Genomic DNA, 27410 nt, shown 5'->3' on the forward strand with positions numbered 1-27410 from the left:
TAGAAGGCTGTGTTACTCAATCTGACAATGTTAACATGAAGACGCTTCCGTTTAGCAAACCACAGTTAAATTCCTGTCTTGACCTGACTCTTTAAATGTCTGAAAATAAGCAGGCTGTCTTGTCCAGTGGTTCCTTCTGAGCCACAGCTTTGGTGGGAACTACAGAAGGAGCTCTTCACAAGCACACATGAGGATTTCATGATACTTAGCTTGCACACAGGCTGTTGAATGGTAGTAAATCTTGTCTCTGTCAATAACAGAACTGCCTGTAAGGAGTATGTGTTAGCTACTGCATGTATAGCACAATTTTAATTCTTGCATGTGAATGTTCTACATGTATTTGATGCTGTTCTAAGTACACTCATACAGGACAGAGAGCTGACTTTGCATTCTGTGCCCACTGGGCCAAGAACATCTCTGTATTTTTCTGCTCTTTCGTCCAGACATTTATTTTAAAGGACAAATCACAAGTTATGTGGTGTATGTGAACTTACTGCTCAGAGTGGGACTCGCTTCCAGCAATCCTAATCTGATCTGACATGATCAAGCTTTGGGTTTAACAAATACTCTCCCTGAAGTTTATACTGGAGAATTATTGCATTGAAGATGTTGAAAGGTGCTGAAGCACTTTCCAGATGTGTTCTTCCCATCTGGCAGTAAACAAAAGGAGGCTACAGGAATGTTCTCCTAAAACTGCTTGCAACGGGTTCCACAGTATGGAATAGCCTTTTTTGGGAATATGTATTCCTCTTGGCAAATCATCCTCTGTGGATTCCTGAAGGGTGCTGGCACCAAGGAGGAAGAAGGGTTCTTTAGTGGAAGAAGAAATAAGGAGGGAAAAGAGAAGGAACAGGGAATGCTTGGCTAAATAGGGAAGGAAAAGCCTCCCTGGTAGTGTGCCAGCATGTATCCAAAGGAAATGCTGGAATCTCCCTTTCCAAGGGACTTCAGACAACAACAAAACCTAAGCACTAGAATATGTATTGCAGAGAACATTACTGTGTTGGCAGGGAAATGGGCTGGATGATCTAATTATTTTCCATCTTCAACTTGTCTGAGAATAATCCAGATCTGTATAGATGGGTTTTTTTTATTTTTTTCCTTTTCCCTCCCTATTTATTTCCAAAATATTGTGAAGTGGGAATTTTTTTTTTTTTTTAAAGATAATGGTTTTTGACCCATCAGTCCCAGGCCTCATCAAATCATAACCTTTCATGTAACTTACTCTGCTTTCCAGATCTGCTAGGTGAAGCATCAATAGTAATAGCTGGTTTCTGCAATGGACACCTGCAGCCTATACCTGCAGAGTTTTGGGGGTAGTAAGACTTTGAAACTGAACTTTCTGAAAGTTTGAACTTCTGAGTTTGAATTACTTCTGCTTACTGCATTCATTATGGATCTGTTCATTGCTTGTTCTGATCTGTAGTTTAAGTAATAGTTTTTTTAAAGGTAAGTGTGCTAATTCTGTCAAGTCTTAAGTGGTGAAGATTTAATATAACAAGTTCAGATCCTGTGAAAACTATGGATTTCATTTTAAAATAAAACATGGACCAAAGCTTGGAAAATAGTGGCCTAATGGCTTGAACATCAGTAGATAACTACCAAAATCTTTTTATCTTACGATTCACAAGACAGGTTTATGTTTTCCTACGTTTGGAAAACCAGAACTGCCAGTAATCTGATATTTCAAATAGAGAGGAAGATTGGTGGCTTTGTGTTGTTTGCAATCAGTCACAAACAAGAAGACCTCAGTGAGTTTGAGAGAAGTAGTGCAGACAGGTTCCTGCTATGAAGTCTTGGCATCTGTCCTTCTGTCATGCCAGAAAGCTATTGTTGGAGCTCTGCCAAAAGCAGAAGATGGGCTGATTATAATGCACGGCTGAATTCAAATTACTCTGATGTGTGTGATTGACTTGTTTTATCCCATTCTTGACTTTCACACCTTAGAGTAAATGGCAACATAGTTTGTGTCCAAAGAAGTGCAATTCAAATACATTCTAGAGAAGCTCTCATGCAACCAAAGTCCCAAGAGATGGTGACCAGTTTGAAGGGAAGGCTAATTGGTTGTTTTCTGGTTCTGTGGATATTTTACTGATTTCATGGAAATATTTATATCTTTTGCAAGAAGCACTAGGTTTGCTAAAAATAACTGCTGCTCAATATCCCATTAAAACATTTAGCACAAAGGAAAGTTGCTGGGTTGCCTAACCTTTAAACATGAATTTTTAGGGTTTTTTTTTAAGAGAAATACATAATTCATAAATATTAATTTTCTATAAAATGCAGAGCAAAGGGCATCTCTAATTTCAAAAGGGTAGAGTGTTTCAAAGCATTGCACATTGGCTTGTAATAAAGAAAAAAAATCAGTTTGAAAATCAAAAGAAGTTAAGAGTATGAAGTGTATGACTTCATTCATTTGTAAACTTGTGGGTTGTCTTCCATAAAATTTCCCTATGAAGTATGTGTTGTGGAATTATATTGGTAAGATTGAGAGGAAATAAATACATTACCAGAGTATGGTATTTAAGAAGAATAAAACAGTAGCTTCTGTTCAAGCCAAATTATTCGGCTGACATGTAAGTGAGCCAAAATTGCTGTGGAATGTGAAGATCACAAAAAAGTGACTTCTAACTGGTACTTCTGCAGAATTTAAATATCTTCAATATGTTATTGGTTTTTTCCTCCACTCCCTCAACATGACACATTTTTTTCCAAAAATAATATTCAGTAAATGAATTTGTCTATACAGATCTGAGCTGGCGTGAGCAGAGTTGATATAAAGACAAGCATACAACACCTGCATGGTCTTTATCTGACTTAGTTCTCATTCATTTAATAAAGGAACAGAAGCACAGAGGATATTTTTGCTGGATAGTTTTAGTGTTGTACCATTCACTACAAGGTTTATGATAATTCATTCTTGCAAAGAGCCTTCATCTTTCCTATCTCTTGTTCCTATAGAAAAAATACAGTATTGAATATTGTATTGTTTCAATACTGTCTTTCATTTTACTTGAGATGTTTTATTGTGCCTACTCCCCCCAGAAAAACTTTTTTTATGTGTTCTCATGTGTACAGGCACATGTGTACATTTCCATAAATAAGAGACTCAGGTCAACAAATTAAAGCTTAAATATTAGCAGATAGTTAATTTATCCTAGTTTAAAAGAATTCAAATGAAAGATTCATGCCAATGACAGCAACTCCACTGGCTGAAGTACTCATAGCAGTTTTGGGTCAGAATCATAGGACATGTAAACGGCTCAGGTAGTAAATGTCTCTTGCAAATAAGTAGTAAGATTGCAAGTTTTTTATGGCAGAAATAATGTAGTTCTACCCTTGCATTCACTGAGTATTAGTAAACAGCCTTCAGCATGTCATTACTTCACAAACTATAATCAGTTTACCATCCTAACCCTGATGTTAAAGAGTGTGCTGTAACTGTGTTTTGACAAATGGGAAACTAAGGCACATGAAAAGAACTTGTAACACTTACACAAGCTGTGGGTGGCCTGACTCCTGCTCAGTGGAAGTTCAGTGCCTGAATAATATGGATACAGATCCTGTATCCAAGTCCTGTGTTGAAATGTAGATCTCATCACATGTATTAACCTTACCCCAGAAATGTCTTATCTTCCTTACTGAGTAATTTAGGAAATAGCTCAGTGCAAAAGCAAGATGCCAGTACTAATTTCCATTCAAATAAAAGAAACAGTGTTAACAAACACATCTAAGTACCTACCTGCAATATTTCTCTTTCAGATTGGAGATATTTCAGTGAATTATAGACTTTCACAACTGTAGTTAAATGCAGAAAGCCAGGTGCTTTTGCTGTATTCATAGAGGTGCTGATACCTTTGAAAACCTCTTATGGAGAACTTGAATTAGTCATAAAGAGAAATAAGCCCATTGAAGTGTCCATACTAGAGTTCATGGTGCTGCTGAGCAATATGAAAAAATAAGCATTTGGTTAGCTCCTGCTACACGGAAGCTGTCATGAAGCGCTCAAAATGAGAGCATTCAGCAATAATATGGTATGCTCTCAATTGAGTCAAATTTACTGAGCCAGGAATGCAAAAGAAGGAATGCAAAGCTTATAGCTCTTTTTATGAGATTGGCAAAATCTATACATCAAAATCTGGTTGTGTTCAGCAGTTACTCATTTAAAGACATTTTGTATGCTTTTACAACACACAAATGAAAAATCAGTCAAATTATAACTGAGACTTTATACTTCCATCCAGCATATCATAACTTCCACGATCAAATTGTTTTATGTCTTTATTTTACATTTCTTAAAATGTCTCTATTTTAAATAGATTCAGCTGAGGAAAATATTGGTTTTAGAGCAGGGATGGCTAAACCAATGAGTAGCCAATAAAAATGTCAAGTGCTAATTCATCTCTCAGATTTACGATTAATAAATCACACCTGAAAGAGCTGACTAGAGGAAATAAATTGCTGAGTCAGTTTCAGTGGGATTTAACATCTGTCTAAATCACTGAAGAGTTTAAAACAAAAAGTCTGACAGGTTTGTGTTGGGGAGGATTCTTCTTTTGAACTGAATATACTTGCAGTTTTTCTTAAATTTCTTCTACTTTCATCTAGCTATACTGAAGCACGTCAATAAGAAAAGCACCTCCTTTTGGTCTCTACATATTTAAGTTCTAGAAGCTATGGCTAGTCTCAAAAATAAAATGTTACTGGAAGAAATGATAAAAAATAGTGATATTTTAAAAGTGATTATTTTTAGTAACCCAGTTATTAAATCTCTAAATTTGGACATCTGATAAAAAGAAGGAAGGTTTTATTTGTTTAAAAAATAAATAAAAATAATCTTTGAGGCTAGCTTCACTCTACAGAGCAATAGTCTTTGGACTGTTTCTAGTGAAGGACTTGAATCTCCAAGCATTTTAGACAGTCTTATTTACCTTCATTCTGTCTGTGCAGAAACATTCTCCTACCAAGGATGCGATTTCAAGCACACAGAACTGACAGACTTTGTTTGGAATAAATTCAAGCCCTTTACAAACTATTTACCCTAAGGAATGTGTAGAACCTTCCTTAAAATGTCTACAGTTACCAAAATGAGGGTCTTGGTATGTATGTATGCATATGAAATATGTAATAGAAATGAGCTATTTCTCCAAGTCGGAAAAAGACTGCGCAGAGAAACTTTGCCAGATGACACCAGGTCGTTAAGTGCTTTGTGAGAAAACTCTTGGCCTCCCCTCTTTACTGATGAAACTTGCTTTCCACTTCAGTGAGGCCAACACTTCACTCATGGATGATGCCCTGGAGATTATCAAGAACATTAAGAAAAATTTCCCATCACCTCTGATTAATTACCCAGAATAACAAGCTATCCCTTGGGCAACTAGTGTCCAGCTAAAGATGGACACTGCTATGTGAATTTTAATCCAATGCAAAGTCTGCAACCAGCAGGATAACTTCATCATAACAATAGTCACTGCTAGGCAATAAAGCAGATCTGCAAAAATTAACTGAGACTACAATTCTCAATGTCTTATCCAAAACATTGGTGCCACTTTAGGCTGCGCTGAATAAGCACACAACTTAGTATCTGCTGGCGGATTTGAGAGATGTAGTCCAATTGTAGAATTATAAAGCATACTCACTAAAACTGATCACTTTCCATTATGGAAATGTATGTAAATACATTAGTAAATGCACACCTATGTAGCATTGTCACAGCCTAGATTATCCCAAGTACTAATTAATATCCAGCCCTGGGGTAAAATGGTTCCATATGTTCAGGAAAAATATATGTACTTCTGCAGTTAATGTGAAGAGTTTGAGTTCCCTATGCTGTAAAGTACTCACACTTTTACCACCCTGTGTTCATGTTGGCAGCCTGGTAGCAAAAACCAAGAATCGTCATTACTCTCTAGTGCAGTAATGCTAAGAACTCTAAGGTTAACGACTCAACTGTACTTGGGGGCGGAGGGCAGGAGGTAAGGAAAGGGAAGAAACACCCTAAAAAGGCTTTAGTAGAAACTAATCTCATGCATCAGTTATTTGTAGAGGAAGTGAGGGAACTATATTGGCAAGAATGTGGAATGTCTCAGTAAAAGTCTCAAATCCCTTCTATAGTATAAATACTGTTGTTGGGTTTTTTTTTTCCCATTTGTTTGAACATTCCTATTTATATTTTCCTACGAGTCAATGCATTTAAAGTATTTTCTGCTCAGTGAGAATATATAGCCAATTACCCAAAACATTGTTTTTCTTATTAAAAACAAAAATGAAAGTCAAATGCAAGTACCTTACTATAATCATTATGTTACAGCATATGATTATCTTGTGAATGTCTTATCCTCCTCAGGTTAGTACATTGGAAATGACTCTTGAAAGTTGGATCAGTTGGTAGATGTGAGATGAATCCTCCTTTGATTGAGTCAATAAAGCCCTTCCCAGCATTCCATCCTTCACTTTCATTTTCACATCAGAAATAACAATGGAAAAAGAATAGCACTTGTTTAACTGCACAGGCTACAATTAATTTAGGACATATTTTTGTTTTGCCCACTTGCATGTACGCAGTCAACAAATGTACAGTTGGAAGAGTGGTACGGTTAGGATGGTACTTTATAGATGTTCTAGTTGGAAAGGTTATTATGGTGGAAATGAGACAATCAAAAAAGAAATGCTCAACCATATCCAAGAATCTTGACATGCAGTGAAAAACTCCAAAAAGGAGGGATCTCCAGAAGGAGATTCTTCCCAGGAGTCAGCCCTTAAATGGGATCTAGGAGGGGTGGAGCCTGGCCGGTCACACAGGTGAATTGCCTTCACTTGTGCTCCTACAGCTGACCCAGTCCTTGCCTCAAGTGATCAATTAGTGGTTCAGGCCATGACTCAACAGTTCCTATACACACGCATCTCAGTGTTTTCCTTCCTCTTTTCTCAGTCCTGAACTGAAAACGTGGTGTTGTTGAAACTGAGGTGGAGGCTCTGTGTATCTTGAATGGAACTTTTTATTTTTTTGTATGGTTTCTTTTGTGCGGAATGTGAGTTTGAGACAGCTGGAAAATTGGAGACAAAAAAACCTGTATCATTTAAAAATTTTGTGCATGGACTTGTCTGTAGTTCTCCAAGAAGTGCTCAGTGATAGGGAAGTGTAATTCATCTGACTTCATGGATAGGTAAGCATAAAACTAGAAAAGATAAGTAATGTAAGGACAAACGTGTTAGGATATAGAGAGTTGTCTTTAATCTCTGACATAAAAAAGGAAAAGGGAGTGGGGAGTGAGAAAATTAAAAAAAAGAAAAAAAAAAAAAAAGCTATAAAACCTACCAGGATTACTACTTGAGTTTATCCAGGGAAAAGTTTTGATGATTCATAAGTGTCTCCTGAGCTGCTAGTCTTTTCAGTTTGTTTGCCGTGCACACAGTGCTCCCTGCCACCTGTTGTTAATTATAACATCCTATAAATCTTATGTTAGAAGACTAGCAATGAGACACAGTGCCTGCACTGGCTTAGTGGATTCTCTAGGAAAAAAATAATTTTTCAGGAGTTTATTCCTGGATGAGCTTCTGCAAACCTGGCATTGTCATGTACTGATATTTCTATTAAGAAAAACACAAGTGGATGCCTTTAAACAAATAATGTCCTGGCTTTATATAACCATTGTGGTTTCAAGCACATATAAACAAACACTCTGATGGGAAGCTGTCATTTAATAAATCAATACAGCTTGCTTGGTAATAAATATTTTTCTTAGAAACCACATTATTCTCTCTTCCATGGATCATATGACTTTGCAGTTCCTGCATTTTTTTTACTTTATTGGAGCAACAAAGAAACGTGGGAAATAACTCAGCGTTGTGAAATCATTCAGCTTAGCAGAACCTATGCTTTGGCTAGAACAAGTTTAAAATGTCTCTTTTCGGGCATAGGTGGCCAAATTCTTCCCTTTTTCAGGTAGCCACAACTCAGCTGAACTGCATGGTGCCACCTTTTTGAGATGAGGAAAGCATTTAGCTTTGGCTTAATCACTTGGATTTCATTGCCTGTGGTTTTGCAAAGAGAGGTGAGCAATATTTCCATCTCACAAGACGGGGACTAATTTCTTGCCTGCATGGCCTTTGGAATCTTAAGTAAAATGATAATGCTTAAAAAAAGGAATGCCTTGAATCGTGGCTATTCACTCTGTTTATACACTGGCTGCCACTTATATTGGTATATGTATATATAACTTCCACTTATGTTGATAAATAAGCCTTTTTAGTCAGCAGTAAAAAGAAACCCAGTACAACAACAACAAAAAGACAAAGATTTATATTCTGCTGACAGACTGATTCTAAATACAAGTTCTATAAAGACACATGCAAGCAGGTGGTATTATAAGAAATTTCCTATTGTATTTAAACTGATGTGTTCATGGATGTTGAATAACTTGCCTCTCTATTTGCATTACTAAAAACTGTAAGTTGGTCTAAAATATTTAACATCAAACTTTACTAAAAACACATATGATTTCATACATAAATATATGCAAGCATACAAGTGCATATATTTCACCTAAAGAATATCAGCAATAAACACTTCTCCGTAAATAATACTGCTTAGTATAAAGTCCTTCAAGTTTTCTACTGAGTGCTAAGAAGGTCGTAAAAATTGATAAAAGTAGGAAAATGCATTTTGTTTTACCGGGATTTTTACAATTTGCTATGGATAGTGAAATTAGTGTATTCTGTGCCACGTGGGAAAAAGAGTACAGAGCTTCAATGGCTTATTGGCTCTACTAGCTAATAAAAATATGATTTGGATTATTCTTAAAACTCCTGATTCAACCTATTTTGGGTAAGTTAAGTTATATTGTCTTTTACAGTTCACATAGTATTATGTGCATTTTAGTTCAATTGAGATCCATGGTAAAGTAGAGTGGACTTCCACAAAAAGAAAAAACTACTGCAGCAAACCTTGAGTGGAAGCTGAAAAGTAACTTCAGGAATATTAATAACAGAAAGGCAATGAAAAGAAAGTTTTAGGTAAACAGTTTGTCAGTGGTTCAAAATGATAGTTTAGGAGACAGATAGGACAAAAAATTGCTGCAAGTATACAGGAAATATGAATCCTTGGAAGACAATTCAGAGTAATGTTTGCTTAACAGGCAAGCTTTAAATGACCTCAAAAAATTATGTGCCACGTTGGTTACTGCCCTGTAATAGAATTTCATTGCTTTGAAAGCAAATGTGGAGCCTGAGGCAACTTTGTTGGAGATACTAATAAGAATCTCCCTGTGCACCTACATCTGTATTTTTCCTTTTTTTTTCTTTTCTGTGCTGGTATTAATACAGTATCACATTTACTTGAACATTACTTAAAACAATTAATTATCTAAACTAATAGTATTTTTTTTTTCTGATTCAGTTTACCACAATTCAGCTACATTGGTGTCCATTACTAGAAACTTCTTAGTTTTTCAACTGCAGGGAGGGAAAGAAGGTACAAACTACATCTTACATTGTGAAAGATGCAGATTTCTACCAGGGTAACAGAGAGAATCCTACCAGTGTCTTGACTACTGGTGTATAAGGAAAGGAGGGGAAACACTGAAGCTGTGTGAGGGTATAAATCTTTATGAAAATGTTTGCTGTGTATTCTAGTTCCAAGACTAATTGCATCTTTGCATTCTTAGATAAGATGCAACAGAAGCCACCTCCTATTTCTGGAATACGGTGCAGTGAACTGATGCCTTCTAGCCTGCGCCCAAAGCTGCGTGTTCCTGTTGCTGACTTTGATCACATCAGTCCCACACTGCACGATTGTGTTCTTGGGAGGAAACGTGATGCTGCTGGCCAAGGACTGGTAAGCTCTCATGAATGCAGTTTTTCATGCTGAGTGAATAATATTTATAAAATAAGCTGAAGTAGGAACATCCATCCCACTAAGCAGAACCTTATCTCAGTATGCAAGTGCCTGAGAAGCAGATGATCTCTCTCCCCAAAGAATATGCTGACAGCTGGCTTTGGGCATGAAGGAGTTTTCTCCTCATCTGGCTTAGGACAGGTACTTTCATGTAGCTTCTTCCTTTTGTCTTAGAACTTCTGACAAGATAGATTTTTTCAAAGCCAACAATTTTCCAAAGGAAATGAAACTTTGAAAGACTTGTTAATTGTTCCAGTATTAGACTTTTCTCTGTGTCCTCAGTGACTTTAGCTCTTAATGCCAGTGCATCACAAAATGTAGTCTCTGACATATCCCTAGTGGTTATACAGTTGTCTTCTGACAAGCCATGAATCCAGAACATTGCATCTATCATGTCAATATTCTGTTTATGAAGGGAAAGGAGCGGACACTTCCAGTTGCTTTCCAAACCGAAATCCATGTGCTCATAATGCATTACTGCTAAATTTGTAATAACAGATGGGCTTAAATCTGCCTGCCTGGTAGTCAGCGTTCCAGTCTTTTGGGACGACTGATGCCATACTTCATAGCAAAATGTTCTCCCCAGAAAAATTTTTATTGGCATTGGCAGGGAACAGAAGACTTCCGTAATGCTTAAAAACAAGTTGTTAGGAAGAAAATTACCTCGGCTTAGGAGGAGAGTACTTCACTGAAGCTGTTCTGATATTGAGACTTGACATCCGGCAATGAAGAGAACATAATAGTGCTGAGTATCAAATGAGAAGGGCTCTAGCTGTCTGCACTTTCTTCTGTTTCTGGAAAGGAAGGAAAGAAAGCATGTATGTTAACAATCTTCAAAATATTCCAAACATCAGAGAAATATTTTTTACTGTAGTTGAATAAATAAACTACAGAAAATTTATTTTTCTATTTTATTATTTTTTGAAGTAATCAAAAGTTAAACAGGAGACAGCAGAGAAAATTGTGTTTAAAACTGTTGCTCGGGTTACAAAGACACCATGAAGGGCTCACATTTTCTTTTATTTCATTTTTATGAGTAAAATTTGTCCGCATTCCCACATGATGCTTGTGTGTAGCTCTGTAATTCACAGAAAGCTGTAAGTTATTTTCTCTGTGGACTACTTTGTATATAAATAATAACTATTCAAAGATTTGAAGAAGTGAAAGCTGGAAAAATGAGGGTGAAAACTGGAATCTTTCACTGTAGAGTGACACAAAACCAACAGCAGAAAACAACAAATTGCATCAACCAAACCCTAAAATCTAAGCAGATTTTTTTTCTCCCCCCTCATAAACGAATAACAGTCGACAGTTCTGGAATGTGCACTCCTCTCCCATGAAAACATTTTTCCGCTCTGCCTTTTCCAAAAATCAAAAGTTCAAAGCTAGACTACTGCACATTATAAAAGAACAAATTTGCCATGACACTTAAAGACATGAGTCAGTGTATTCAGCTTTCTTGAGGCAGGAAGGAGTTATGTTTCTGGTTAAGGCAAATTTTAAAGTAAAGAAATTATTTTTGTAGTTTTATATATCGCCTTACAATTATTTTTCCAAATAGTCTATTTTACTGTACTTTTACAGTTTTAATTCATGCCCTGTTTGTCATATTTTATTAATTGAGGATTACATATTTTCAGAAAGCAAAGTATTAACATTCTTGTTATACAAATGGACATATGCAATCACAATCACTGATATTCTTAGTATTATTTAGCATATCTGTGGCAGCCTGGGAGCCTCAGATGCTTTTCTTAACTATAAAGGGTGCTGCTTTTGCTCCTGAGAATAGCACAAACAAGGCGACCGGCATGTAAGTAGAGGACAGAGACAAAATGAGGTGGCTTTGGACTGCTGTGAGTAAAGCAACTTTTATCTGGATTAAAAAGCATATGATTTTGTGTTGTCTTAAATGTGAGGCGCATAACCCAATATATCAAGCAGCTGAATTTCTCTATGTAGTTTTTGAAGCTGTCTAGGAAACTTGGAACACCATTACCATTTATTTGGAGCAAGTGGCTGACTCATTCGTCTGCCTTAAAAAACTCTACTTCTGTTCCTGAGTGAAGCAAGACGGATATTCTAGAAGTGACTCTTGTACAACAGGAGAAGTGCAGAAAGTCACGGAGCTCCTGCTAGTATTGAGCCCAGCTGTTTCCAAATGCATATTTGATTTGGAGCAGGTTAAAGGATGCAAACTGCTGCTTGATAGCTTTAATGTGTTCAGTTCTTTCAGGAAGATTGGCAGTGCAAAGTCCGTGGTTTGTGGCTGAGACAGGCACACATTTGGGGTTGCTGGATCAAAGGTCTGGTCTAGATTTACACCTTTGACACTGAAAATTATGTTTGGTAGGATGGAGCCAAAATCGGATAATCTTTGAGCTTGGAGAATGCCAGCAGCTGAAATGATACCTAACAGTCTGGGTGCACCATCAGGATTAAATTTTCCCTTATTAATATATAAAGATTCTTACGATATTCCTTAAGAACAGCAGTGCTCAGCAACTGTGGAGAAAATATGCTCAAATTCAGGGACACTAAATTTCTGTTTTTGAATAATATAGCCTAGACTTGAGGCTATAATTTCTACAGCTCCCACTCTCTTCCTGTTGCTTTTGTAAGATGACATGAAAGAATCACAACTGGAAGTTACACATAGCCATAAATTCTCCTTAGCCTTTTTTAAAAAAAACCCTCTTTATCTCACAGGTGAACACAAATTAGGTGCTATGTAATTTAAAAAAAAAAAAAAAAAACCACAAAACTTTTCAAATTGAAAGGTTTGGGTTGTTTTTTTTTGTCGTCTTGCTTTTGTTTTTGGTTTTGTTTGTTTGTTTTTAGAGGTCTTAAACAGTTTGTGACACTGAATTTATGTTGGTTGTGAACGAGACTGTGGAAAATGAAGGGAAATTTTGGGAAGCATATTTCTGGTAGGGATGAGTTCCACAAGTATTTTTTCAGATGCATACATATACCAGTGACAACATCTAGAAGAACAAGGCTTCTAAAGAGAGAATTCTGAGTTAGGTGAGATGCTTGTTTGGTGAACTGTATTTTGATAACCACTGCAATAAAGACAGAACAAAAGCAAACTCTGCTGGATAGACACTAACCTAATCTAATTTTTGGTCATCATGCATTAAGTTTCCCCAGGGGTCGGTACTCCCCCAGGGGTTGGTACTGGGGCCCATCCTGTTTAATATCTTTATTGATGACCTAGATGAGGGGATTGAGTGCACCCTCAGCAAGTTTGCAGATAACACCAAGTTGGGAGGTGGTGTTGATCTGCCTGAAGGTAGGGCGGCCCTTCAAAGGAATTTAGACAGGCTGGACCACTGGGCTGAGGTGAATGGGATGAGGTTCAACAAGGCCAAGTGTCGGGTCCTGCACTTTGGCCACAACAACCCCATGCAGTGTTGTAGGCTTGGGACGAGTGGTTGGATGAGTGTGAAGAAGAGAAGGACCTGGGGGTGTTGGTTGATGCTCGGCTGAACATGAGCTGACAGTGTGCTCAGGTGGCCAAGAGGGCCAACGGCATCCTGGCCTGCATTAGAAATAGTGTGGCCAGCAGGAGCAGGGAGGTGATCGTCCCCCTCTACTCAGCACTGGTGAGGCTGCACCTCGAGTACTGTGTTCAGTTTTGGGCTCCTCACTACAGGAAAGACATTGAGGCCCTGGAGCGTGTCCAAAGAAGGGCAACGAAACTGGTGAGGGATCTGGAGCACAAGTCTTATGAGGAGTGGCTGAGGGAGCTGGGATTGTTCAGTCTGGGGAAGAGGAAGCTCAGGGTAGACCTCATTGCACTCTACAACTTCCTGAAGGGAGGTTGTGGTGCAAAAGGGTCTGGCCTCTTCTCCCAGTAGGACCCGAGGAAATGGCCGGAAGTTGTACCAGAGGAGGTTTAGGTTGGACATTAGGAGAAACTTTTTCTCTCAAAGGGTGGTCAGGCACTGGAATGGCTGCCCAGAGAGGTGTTGGAGTCACCGTCCCTGGCAGTGTTCAAGAGGCGTCTGGATGACACGCTGTGTGATATGGTTTAGTGCTTGTGGTGGTAATGGTGATGAGGAGACGGTTGGACTGGATGATGTTATAGGTCGTTTCCAACCTTGTGATTCTATGATTCTGTGATTCTAAGTGCAATTAGGTGGCAATGCCTTTACAGTAAGAGGGCAGTCAATTAATGACAGCCTAGAAATGATGAGTATGCTTGCTAGCTATGGGCAGATAAGAGAGAGGATTTCCTCCCTTTCTCTGGAGCCAAGCATAGTCCTTACTTGTGTGCCCCTTGGTTTGGACACTTAGGCAATGCAGGCAGTAATACCATATATGTTCTGAAACAGGCAGAGTCACAGATCGGCCAAGGTTCAGCACCCGCCACAGTTACAACTATCACACAGGGCAGATATGCAGTTATCTGGCCCGTGCTTCCGACTCCCACGTTATGCAAGTGAGCAGGAAAGAGACTCACACCAGCAGTTAGCAAAACTGTGTGATTTATAACATTGGTGGTAGGTGGAACGGAGGAGACTGGAACCAAGAGAGCCAAATATTTTAAGCATCTGCTACAGGCCTGTGCCAGATGCAGGATACCAGACAAGATGTGCCATTTGTCTGTTCTTGAATGGAATTTCCTATGTCCCTAATACCAAGCAAACTCTGTTTATTTATAATATAACTCCTTCTGGTTTTGGAGAGATGATATACAGCACATTTCATCTTTTCACGCTCACAATGATATTTAAACACTTGAAAAGTGATTTATTTAGCTGTATAAATTCAGGCTTGGCAACTGTTTTGCTTTGTCATGGGTAAATCTGTAAAGGCTGGCAAACTTTTCAGGGAGGCTGAACTGTGTAGTTTGCAGAAGTACAGCTTTCCATAATGCTGGTCTGGGTTAAGAATGAGACTGAAGTTTTTTTAAGACCTGCACCAGTGGGCACTGGTTTTAAGTGACAGTCTTCATGGGCATAAAAAGAAGAATGCTATTCTACTTCTTTGTGATCATAGTTAATAATTATTTCCCAAAGAAATCAGCAGTAATTTCAAAGCAAAACTTTTTTTCTCAGGATACATCAATTCAAAACTACAGCTCTTTGTTGAAAACAGATGTATTACTCGTAGTTTCCATTTCCTGGAGGGAATTTCTAGACAAAACTAGAGAGAAGCATAACCTTCCCTGAGTAACAGTATCTCATAAGGAGATCAATTACCTGCAGATTGAGTACGCTGGTTTTGAGTCTCTGTATTGCTTTGTTGATACCAAAGATACAAGCCCCACACTGCCCTTAAGACCAGAAGGAAAAATCAGTGCTAGAATGCCTGGAACTGTAAGGAAAATGCAACAGACCTGTAGTAGAAGTCCTTGGCTTTAGTAGAGGCCAACTGCAGGGTCAGTCTTCATTAGCTTTCACTAATGTTTGCACCCTTTCCTGCCAGCATAGGTACATTTGCTTGACCTGCTTAAAGGCTCACCAGACTGGGCCTGTCAAACACAGGCTTTCTCCCTGGGCCACTTTTGATACTTGAGCTCTAGTGTCACATCCCCTAGTCCTTTTAAAAGTGGACTGTGTACTGCTCACCCTGCTGGTTTCCAGACTAAGACCTTTTTTGAACTGTTGCTAGATTGTGAGTTCATGGGAGATAACAAGTAAAACAGACTTCTTGACCTGGGCTCTCAATAGCACCAGGTTGTTTGATTGCTTGTGTGTTTTCTTCACACACAAAAACAAAAAAAACCCTCAGAAATGTCCTGGCTTCTTTCAAGGATGAGACAAGAAAATTAGAACCAAAAGAGCAGACCACAGCCATCACTGTTTTTGCTTTGTTAAAGGTATGAGACCCCCACAGAGGTCACACTTGCTTCCAGATATAGTCCTTTATTGGGACAGTATCCTTACTTTTTCTTTTCTCCAGTCAAAGGTTTTTCCAGTACACGTAGCTGTTCCTAGGTTCAGCTAGAAAAGATGCAGCTGCATTTTTTGGCTTACATATCTTGACTTCAGTCCTAAGCAACAGCTTAGTCAGAGCTTTTACAAAACTATTTCTCTGTAAATGTTTTCATTCAATCGTCAGCATGTGATATTTCTGCTTCCTTAAAACCATGACAGACTGAGTGCCTTATCTTCTTATTAGCAGACTGGTTAGAGACTAACTTGGGAGGTGGTCTGAAAACTTAGGCCAGAGATGAGTCAGCACTTAATGAAAGCTTGACACTGAGGTGGGGTCCAGTGATACTCGGCCCAATAAGCTGATGCTGAGTGACAGCATCTCAAGTGGTCAGCCTGGAGAGGAATTTCTAAAGTAGCCTTGAACTCCTGGCTTTGGAGAGTGTTGTCTGCAAATGGGCCTCAGGTGAACAGAGTATAAGATGAAGGATCCAGACTACCTTTGGGTGTTTTGCATGCCTTCACATTTGGTGGTTCTCGGAACCTGGAGGCACGTCCTTGCTTGAAGTTTAGGACAGTCACAAGCGTAGCTAAATCATGCAGCCGACAGAGGCTCTTGTAAGGAGGCTGCTGCTGCTTCCCACAGAGGTACAGTCCAGCCAAGAATAGCATGTGTTTCCTCCTCTGCATCTAGACAACTGCAGCTAAGTGGTTGCTTATGTTCAGAAATGAATGAAATATTCAATGAAAACAAGAATCTTCACTGACGCGACCACTGCTTCTTAATAATTACACAAAATACTGTTGTCTTGCCCAAGTGTGCCTGGCTCTCTAAGGATAATGGAGACAGCTGAGTGTTTGGATAGCTGCTGTTTTTACTGAAGAGCAGGGAGGGTGTGCCTGAGCGAGGGCATGTTCACAAGAGTTTTATCCCAGAAAGAAATAGGTACATCTGGAAAGAGCATAATACAGGTTGCCAGACTCTGGCAGTGCTATTAGGAATAATCCGTTCTCAGGAAGGTACTGAAATGTGGCTGTCTGGTTTGCCCACAGGTATCTGGGCATTTTTCTTGGCAGGCATGGGTACTGGAAGTTATTTGGCATTTTGATTCCTGCCCCAACTAGTGCCTATTCTTTCTTTGCTGCGGATGGAAGGATACGCCTGTGGTTAATTCACTGGCCCAGGGATTAAGCAAAGTGAGGTCTGTTCAAATTTTAGTCTGCATCCTTGGCTGGGTCACTTAAGCAAGAATTTTGAAAAGTGCTCAGCACCCACAAACAGGATCAGGTTTTTCAAAAGCTTTCTGCTTCCACTGAGGCAGTGGCCAGATGATCAAAGGAACTTTTCAGAAAATTTGGCTGCGAGTGCCATTGTGAGAGCTACTGGGTGCTGAGCACTCCTGAAAATCTGGTTCTCGTTGAAGTGCCCTTGTAGGAACTGAGCTCTCCCACCAGTCTCCATCGTGATGGGAAGACACTTGAGAATCTGGCTTGTCCCTTGGAATGCTACACCAGCAAATTTCTCTGTGCCTCAATTCCTTCTAAAATGAGAGTGACGTTGCCAGGGTGCTTGTAAGGATAAATTCATTAATCTACTGTAGGTGATGTTCTTGGATGCTTCTGCAGTCAGGAGAGGGAGGTGAAGCATTTGTAGCGTCGTATCTTTCCAGACATACCAATCATCTATGTAAGAAGGAGTCAAAGGGAATAGAGCAGGACAGGGAATCAGCTTTACCGTATGCAAGATTTACAGGCCGTCAAGTTCAGGAGCTGCTGCTCTTTGTTTGCCTTAAGCTCCCAGGAGTGAGTCAGAGCTCTGCCATGCTAGGGGATGTAACAAGGAGATCAAAATGATGCACCTTGAAAAATCTTTGTTCCAAACAATGCAGGGTGGGTAATTTTCTTTGGAGAGAAATGATAAAGCTGTTCTATGCAGCTGTTTGCCTCCTCCCTGCCTTTGAATACAGCAGTTTTATCGTTGCTTTCCTCAAACCAGACAAGAAGTGTCTGGTGGTTCATGTGGGAGTTTTGGGATTTTCGGATTTCAACTTTAAAAGATCGGCCGCTCTCCTTATTTGACAGGATACCCACATACAGCGTTATTTTGGGGCTTTTCTGTTTTTTTCACCAAAGGAACTTGACTTTGAAATTTAATTTTAGTTTACTTTTAAATTCACAGTGGCCTCAATTTTGTGGCCAGATGGGGGAAATCTGAAAGGCTCCATGCCTCCCACTGTGCATGCTGAGCGGCCCTCTCACAGGATGCAACATTTTCTTTCCAGCTGACGGAGAAGCTTCACCTCCTTCTCCTCCCCCATTTTGGCCTTCCAGTATTGTCAGCATCTGTGCGTGCTAATGCTGCCCAGATCCTTCTCCGAGGGGCACTGAGGGCTGGCACGCAGAAGCGAAGCCCCTGGGCTGTATCTCCCAAACCCAAAAAAACCTCAAACGCATTGTTTCCATAAACGCTTCTCAGCTGACTGGGCTGCAGGGAGTTTCTGCACTCCCCAACCCTTGCCCCTCCTTTTGGGAAAGGGAAGGGCAGGCTCCACATCACTTTTCTGACCGCCTGTGGGCAGATGTGGTGCTGACCCCACCACAGTGGGACACAGAAGGCGTGAACATAACACACAGGGTCTGATCTGGCTGGCAAGGGCACCAAGAAAAGCTGCCTGGTACCCTGGCCCTGCCCACAGCCCACTGAAGGTGGGATGCTCTGGTGGAGTGTGCTGCCTGTTAATAGCATTTAATGGTAGTGGGAACACCCTGCTGCTGAGGAGATGGGGGGGGGGGGGGGGGGGGGCAGGCGCTTAATGGCCGCTCACGGTGTATTATGCAAAAGTAGGGTTTTCGTTGTTGTTTCAGATTATTTGGTGTTTTTGTTTGTTTGTTTGTTCATTTTTTTGAAGTGTCTAGCAGGTTGAATCAGTTTCACATAATACCACCTTGAGAGATTTGGGGCTTCAGGTATGACAGTTTGTGTCTTTTTGGAGGCCTCAAAGATGTTTCATAGTTGAGTGGGTCTGAAATACCTGCAGGGAGGGGAATGCATGAAAAGGAGCGAGGGCTGCACCCCTCTGAGCCCTGTGTGCCCTGTGGAGCAGCAGGTGCGTCAGCCTCAGTGGCAGCTAAAGGAGCAGCTTTTGGTCTCGTGCACGTGGTTGAAGCACCGTCATTATTACTGAGGGTTACGGCTGGAAGTTGTGAGCATCCGTCACACTAAAATTCCAGCTCTCAGTATGTGTGATGAATGGAACGCTGCAAATAAAATAGACTTCCGCTTGTTTATTTTTCGGACCCTTGTTTTCCTGACATGAACAGTTAATAGAAAGTTAAGAGCAAGAGTAGCAGAGAAAATGTCTCTGAGCAGTTGCAAATTAAATTTGTTTAACTTGTGTCTCACAGACCTTTTGTATTGCATTTTTGAGAGCATTCGACATACGAGTGACAGATGTGATGTTGAAAATAGTGGGTTTCAAAAGAAGAATAAAAATATTCATTGCAAGTTAATTCTGAACTCAGTGAAAGGCAGTTTTTGTGCTCAAAATTTGAATCTAAGAGCCATCTTGCTCTGTCTGTGGGACAGAGGAGTACCCTGAGAGCCACATGCCAACAAGAAACCAAGTAGGTTAGATTTTAGATGCTGTTTGGCAACTCGTTTTAGATTGCTCTTGTGCAACGAAAAGGCAGCGTTTGTGACATTACAAAAGCAGAACAGAGTGGATTTCCTTTAAAATAAAGCTTTAAGGTCATCTGATAATTTTATACCAGTACAAAAATAAAAACTTTACTGCTGGAAAATGAATCTTTAATCAAGAATCAGGCTTGGATGTTAACATACCCGGATATTATGAACAAAAGTTTTAGCTGTGACTGGTAATGCGAACTCAGGGAGCAATCCTAAAATGCTTTTTGTGTTCCCCAAGGTAATGTGTTATGCTCAGATCCCCAAAGATAATAGTAGCCCATAGGAGTTCCTGAGAGCAAAAACTAAGAAAGAACCCCTGCAGTGACAACTTGGGCTGTACTGCATAGACCTTCTAATGTCAGCACAGGCCTCCTAACGTCAGCTGTACTGGCTGGGGCAAACTGCAGGGATTCCTGTAACTGGCACAGAGCATCCAGCTACTGTAGGACTCTTCTGTGGGAGACAGAAGCTGCTGCTACAGATGTGGATACAGCCAAACAGTTCAGACATCTCACCACCCAGACTTGCAAGCAGCTTGTATGCACAGTGGGAACTCAGCTCATCATGAATACCTTCATTCTTCACTGGAGCCTATTTCTGGAGCCATTTTGCAGGAGGGCCATGGTAGGATGGGACAATCCCTTTGATGCCTTGTCAATTCATTTAGGGAATTAATAAATAGACAGGGTAGCTCCTGTGAACTGATGCTCAGCTTGTGAGTTCTAAATTACATAAGTACTGAGTCTTGTCCAGTAACCTACAGCAGCACCTCACCAATCATACCCACAAGTATTCCAGTCTCAAAATACCTCCAAGAGGAGCCTAATAGTGATTACAGGCGTTTTTGAAAGCTCAGCTGGATTTTGCTAAGCTCTGCCCACCCTCAGCAAAAATCTTTTGATTCATTGGAGGGTTGTGCTCTGTTTCAGAGCTCTATTTTTTGTTTTATTTTTTACCCTCTTTCAGTTGACCAGAATTTGGCTTTGGCCCTTTAAATCCTCCTCCCTATCAGTTCAGCAACCGCAGAGGCAGTTTGTTACTGAAAAGAAATATAAGAATCGGCTTTGGCCAGCATTGTCTTGGAAAGTTCACTTTATTAACATGCTTTTGGTTTTATTTCAAAAACACTTTGACAAGCACTGACATTTTTGGAACCAGTAAAGCACAAGAGACTTACTCCTAAAGGCCTAAGCTTTGCATTTTTCTGTAGCGAACAATGTGATGTGCTACTATGGTAAATTCAATTCAAGCCACTGACTGAAAGCAAATAAGTACTGAGTGTTGTCTTTTTTTTCTTCATTTTCTAAAATACATTTTGTGTGAATGCTAGTGCTTGTGGGGTGTATTTGCTCAACTACTCTTAGCTTATTTGCGTTTTATCCACTGTACAGGTGACAGATATCAATGTTGGCAACATAAATTTCTCCCGCAAGCCTGCTTTTATTTCTCAACTTTGACCTAAATTAACAACTTTCTGATTTTTTTTTTTCTGAGATTTGCCAACAGAGGTCCCAGCTGTGCGTTTTATATTAATGTTCATCATCTAAAAATTGGACTAAGTTCACCTTATTCTTTTGATGGAAAATATATGAACACTTTCTTCTCCTTTTTCCTTTTTTTCTAAACGCAGACTGAATGAAAAATTCTGGTCTCTGAGTTACATAAAAGATCTTTGTTCTGATATTCCACATTCACTGGAGCTCTGCACGTGGTGGGAAGAATGGAAGAGCAGAACAGAGGTAAGCCCTTTGCTGGCATGAACAGACTTGACTACTAGCTGCTTCAGTGGTAAGCTGATTGTATTTGGTTTGAGTGTCCCCAGAGCTGTGCCATCATCATTCTGTCCTGTTGAAAATTATATCAAGTAAATGAAAGACAATGTAAGCATTGCCATTTAAGTGACAGTAATGTATTATATGTACATATGTTGCTGCTTCACCTCTTAACACTGAGTTGTATAAGAAAATTCATTTGCTCTATGGAATTTTAATTTGGGAAGTGATCAGATGCTTTGCTTGAAGGACTGTGTGCAACTCCTCAGTGTACTATTATTTCACTTCTGAAACAAGAATAGAGCAGTATCTTGGTCTAGAAAGAGTGGTTCCTTTTATAGTTAGCAGGAAACATGCTGCAGATGTTTCAAAAATCTGACTTTTAAAATACATTTGTTTTCCTAGTATGTCAGGCTATTAGCTCTGAATCATTCTGCCTTAAATAGGATAGATTTGTGTATCCTATACACTGCTATGAGAAATTTCCAGGAGTTGAAGTGAATCTGGATACCCGACTCAGGAACTTTTGATTTTCAGTGGCATATATGTTTATTTAAAATAAAAACTCCCTCTTAAGTTTGCAAAATATTACAGTTTTTTCCATTTCAGTTTTGTTTCAGAGAAGCTACATAAATTACACAACCTGTTTCTCCAGTTGTATAACCAGAATATGTAGGCCTTTCCCTAAGAGAGTAGAGAAGATCAGTGTAGCCTATTTTTGTCGTTTTCTGTTGTTGTTGGTTTTTTTTTTTTGTCTTCTTAATTCCTCTTCTCTTTAATTAATTTATTAATTAATTAATTTATTACTTTTGGCAATTATGGTGTTCTTGCTGTGAATATTTGTGATAACTGACCAGACATCTCTAAACTGAATGTAATGAGTATAGCCATGCTTGTCCTGAAGAGGTGGAAAAAGAAGGAGTGAATCTGAATGCAGAATATGAAGTGTAACTGATTGATATTCTTGCTCTTGCTGTATAATATTAAGAATGGTGTAGCTGCTAGGATGCTTATGGAAAGCTTTTTACCTCCCAGGAACTCCATATTATTTTTGAGTGCCCTCCTGTTGAACTCAGTGTAGTTTCTGATGAGACCCTAAAAAGAATGATGTCCACATACGTGCATAGACACCACAGTCATCAGTTTACCGCATGCACACAGCTCTGGGAATAGAACTTAAGACCTTCGCCCCCGCAAACACAGCTGCTCATCTGGCTGTGGGCTTTGTAGCCAGCAGAGGGAACTGATAAACACTCTCATAGGGCTCCTTTATATATTATTTCTAACCAAAAGAGGGCACTGATTCTCACTCACTCCATTGCGTGTCACTCCTCAGCAGTTTCACCTGTCATCCAAGAAGCAAGAGACTTACATTTGTCTTGCCTTTGCTATGAGATGTGGGCTTGCATGAAGATTTAATAATCAAAAGATGTCCCTAGACAGCACAGTGGTATTAATCTCCTGCAGTGCAATTATGAGACATTAAGTTCATTACAAATCAAGACAATTACAGAAACACATCCAACATTTCAGGAGTATGGGGAGACCAAGCACAATTGCTTACTGATGTGTACAAAGAATAGGCACAGTTATTGCACAAGACCCACAAAAGGCTTCAGAACCAGGACTCATCATTATCTTTTCAAACTCATAACTTTTGCCGAAGCAAAATACTTTTAGCATAAAGAATAGATCTCACTTTCTTCTGGAGGGGAAGCCATAAAATGGAAATATATATTTGCTAGGATTCCATGTCAGTGAAGAGGTAGAAATAAGAAACTTCTGCACAGTTAAATGCAGATATTTGTTGGTTTTAATCAAAGACAGAACAAGCCATCGCTATGCTTTTGTCTTTTCTTGTTCCTCACTACAGTAACTCCACTGAAAGCCATTGCTCTTTTAGAAATATGACACCAGTAAAAAAAACCAATTATCTCTCAGGAGAAGGAAGGAATCCATGTGCTAGGGTAATTGAAAGGCCAAAAGAGTAAGGGCAAATACGGGGATATATTTAAAGCTCAGCAATAAAACGTAATCCTTCCTCCCCTGAGATATATAACAGGACATAAAGCAAACGGGCTGAAAATGCTGTGTTGCAGGTTTTCTCACTTACTTATAACAACTGTCCTACTTCTATTGGAGGTAATACTATGTCAATCTTTTTTTTTTTTTTTCTTTTCTTTTTTTCTCCATACTAATTTTCCAGTTGCCTCTCACACATTCACTGTGAGCAATGCAAGGTTTGTGGTAACTTTCAATGTAGAAGAGTGAGAGACATGACCTCCAAAAGCAAGTAAGGCGGTTACTTCAGAAATCAAGCATAAGCATGTATTAATTTTATTTATTGATAACATTCACAAGACCAATCTTGTGTTACCAAGACTGCACTGTTATAGTTAGGTGTTGCTGCCTTTTCTGGTCCATGGCAGTGGATCCATGCTTGCTCATTCTGACAAGAGCAGGCTAGTCTCAGCTCACCACAGAGGGTAAGAAAAGGGAGGTCATTTGATTATTTATTTATTTCTTATCTATTTCCCCTCCAAGAATGACTTTAAAATCCTGCTAAGGGGGTTGTAAATGATTTCAAAGGAAGATCCAAAGTGTTAGGATTAGATTACCTCTCGTAAGAAGTGACACTGAAATCCTCCCTGTTGTTCAGTCCTAAGGAAGCATGCAAAGATAGATCAGCTGCAAAGCGGTGTAATTTATAAGGCTGAATACAAAATGAAGCTTGGGATTAAAGTGCTGGACTGAAACCCAAAAGAGCTAAACCTGACTATCTGCTCTGCAATGAATTTCCACTGTGACCATGAGGCAAACAGTCCATGTATTTATGCAGATAGCCCTGAAAGTGATGCTTGTTTATTTCCATGGAAACTAAAGCAGTTACAAAGAGCACAATCACACTATTTGATACAGCAAAGTCTGAGACACAAAATGCTATTTTTTAACATAGTTACCAGCATTAGCGGTGCAATTCTGCGAGAAATGTTGTCGCTGCTGAAACACAACAGCGCCTCACATCCACCAGTTGGTCTCCACAAATGTTCAGGGTCCCATTTTTTTTTTCCACATGGAAAAGTTTAATGGCACACCTTTGCTTCATCCACACTCCCATGACAGACACCATTCTGTCAGACTGCCCAACTGCTGCCATCTGTCACATAGCAACAACAGGTAAGGGAGTATTGGTGGGAAGGTTCAATTTCTACTGCCGTACCACCAACATCTGCCTCTGATGTCATGGACAACATAATAAAATAGGAGGTAATGCTTTTGGGGCAGTCCTCGGAGTATCAGAATGGCCAGAGGGAACATATCTCTGCCTCACAAAGAGGTGGTGAAAATAAATTAATGTAGATCAGAATGTCTCAGAGTCAGTGGGAATGGCAGGCCACTGACTAAGTAGTTCAGCCTACACAGGTGTAACTTTTTCAGATATCTAGTCTAGCATTTTTAATAGATGTAGGAATTGTGCTAGTAATTTCACTGGGCATTTGTGCCCTAAATGAACACACAAAAAAACACCCTTAAATGCCACCATCAAGAGAAGTGGCTCAGAATGCCTTCTTAACACTTGGCTGGTCAGTGATAGAAAAACATTTTTTTATATATGTATATTTTTAAATATTGTGGTCATCATTCAAAAAAAAAAATCTGAATTCCTTTTTCTCCCACTGACTCTTTTAATTTATTTTTAGTGTGGTTATAGGATTATTTTTAAGTGATAATGTTTTTAGCTTACTGTCAGCATGTTTTAATTTTAAAAAGGAGTTTCAGATGAGCACATAAGCCAATAAAGGCATTTCTAGACACCTAAGTATTCTGGGAGATGAGCTGGTTACAGTTTCCCTTCATTCCCTGCTGCTAAGTGATGCTCAGCTGAATGATCTATTCAGCCTAAGAGAGGAATTGCTCAGAGGAGATTCTGATCTAAATTAGATACATTCCTTTCAGTGGAGTTTTCCTAATATGCCCTGCAATCCATTTTTGAAATGCCAAAACATCACATTTCACAGCAGGCTTTAATAAAAGGTATTTTGCTATATACACATTTCTTGTGACAAATGCATTTTAAAATATTTTTTTTAATTGAAAAAATGCTCTGATAGAAGTTGATTTATCTGTTAAAGTTCTGTATGAAAGATGAGGCTTTACTGCCAGATTTTAGATGTAAATTCTATATATGATTCTAAGTTGAAAGCATATCTGTGCTTTACAAGAGGGGCATTTCAGTAGATGGAAGGGGGCTTACTATAAAAATCCAGTGTTAACTAAGGGGTAAAATTTTGTAGCTTAAAGACAGAATACCTGCTCTAGGAATAGAATCCAATGATTCATGTTTTCTATAGGCAACTTGCATGGATTTTCTGGATGCAAATGTCATTTTACTGTAATCCTCCTGTAGAAATCACTTTACTTTGTTTTGTATAGTTAGTTCTTTGTTTTGTTTTTTTAAGAGAAGTTACTTATGTAATCTTCCAGGCAAGTAGCTGAAGGCAATGTTTTCTTTCCTCCATTAGATACAACAAATAACATGTAAAATAAAGAGAAGAATCTCTTACAGTATGCAGGAAAAGGCCTTTTGAGAAGAGTTCTGCTGATGTTATACAGAGTTGTAGCTTAAAAAGTTCCAGCTACTGTGAGTACAGCTATGCGTGGAGATAATTCTTTCTTAGAAAAGACTTTTTTATTTGGGGAAAGAACAACAAAGGTTCAATTTAGGAAGAGAATTGTTTGGCTTTCAAAAAGAAAACCACTCTAACAGCAGAATGAATTACATGTAATATAAACAAACTATTTAGAGTCAGCATTTATTGCTTGCGTTTAGTAGTTCATGGTCTCTCATCTCTGAGAACTGGAGAAGCATTCTACAATGAGGATTTATTTCTGTGATGGAATTTCTTTAAGCAGGTGATTGTTAAAAGCGCACTGACGCAACTGAATGGCACTGAGAGTGCTATTCACTAATAGATTCATCTCTGTGAGGATGACACATGAACAGAGGGGAGTGCAAACACAGTTTGGAAAGCACTTATGTTTTACTCTTTCCACTATTCAACAGCTGTCTGCATGAGGCAGTTAACTATTCCTTCCTGTGGCACTAGAAATGCCTATGTAGGCAACCTTGATAAAATGCAATTCAAGCTGATTTACAGATTTCATAGACATAAGAGGTCTGTTCCAAGAAGCAGAATGTTGCTTGTGAAATATGTACTTTAAGCATATTTGACACCATACAGCAAACTCCCTTAGCCTTACTACTGTGCTCCTGTGAGAGTGTAAGTTCGATTATATGATTTTTAAAAGGAAGGGAAACCTGTGAAGGTGCACTTCATCCCCAAAACTGTCTCAGTCTGCCTCGTAAATAATAACAGTTATAATAACACAAAGATTCTTTCTTGAGTCAGCACTTCGAGTTATCACTAAGCTATTTTTTTTTCTTCAAACTTAAGGCAGCTCTAAAGTGTCCTTTTTTTTTTTTTTTTTTTGAAATAACTTTGACTGGACTGAAACCACTGAGAGGGAGAATAAATTGTTAGAAGTGATCTGGATAAAAAAATCTTTTCAAAAATCTATCAGAAAGGGAGAGAAGACCATTTCTCAGCCACACAATATTTCCCAGCAAGATCTGTTTTCGTTTCATTGCCACAACAACAGATTGTTACTAACTTAACTGTCAGATGACACTACATCTTAAAAAAATAAAAAGCAAAGCACGCTGCCAGCACCACCCAGCAAGGCAGTGCTAGAGTTCACATTAAGACTTCCTCACAATAACTGGTTAGAAGAGAAACCTGAAGCAGCGGTAATCTTACCTTGAGTGTGCAAGATCCAAGGAGAGAAGATCACTGGTTCAAAACAGTGGAGGGCTGAGAAAGTGCTCTGATCAGCTGCTGGTAGCATGCACTTGGCTTTTATGTGCAGGTGGGAGGAGCTGCTCCCTACGGTAGGTGGGCAGTAAGGACAGCAGGCAGACAGCCTTCAGAAGGCACTGCACAGTAGGATTTTGCTCTTTGGGGACAGAAGGAGGGGGGGAAAAGTAAACTGAATGGCATTCAGAGGAGAAATAATGTTGGATTTATTGATTTCTTTTTAAATGACTTAGTTAACTAACTGTTTTCTACTGTGTTTGTTTCTCTGAATCTGGTGCATTATTCTGGTTGCAG

At 39.2% G+C, this 27410-nt stretch overlaps 1 protein-coding gene across 2 annotated transcripts in view; it reads right to left on the reverse strand.

Moving 5' to 3' along the window:
• COL8A1 (collagen type VIII alpha 1 chain) overlaps positions 1 to 27184 on the reverse strand; it is an 87977-nt gene extending 60793 nt beyond the window's left edge. For both annotated transcript variants that reach the window (XM_048944542.1, XM_048944533.1), the window contains exons 1-2: positions 27060 to 27184; positions 10559 to 10689 (exon numbers count right to left, since the gene is read on the reverse strand). The gene's annotated coding sequence lies outside the window, so the exon portion shown is untranslated. The remainder of the gene's footprint in view (positions 1 to 10558; positions 10690 to 27059) is intronic.
• Positions 27185 to 27410: the final 226 nt, after the last annotated feature.

This window comes from Lagopus muta, chromosome 1 (assembly GCF_023343835.1).
Source record: "Lagopus muta isolate bLagMut1 chromosome 1, bLagMut1 primary, whole genome shotgun sequence".
NCBI lineage: Eukaryota > Metazoa > Chordata > Aves > Galliformes > Phasianidae > Lagopus > Lagopus muta.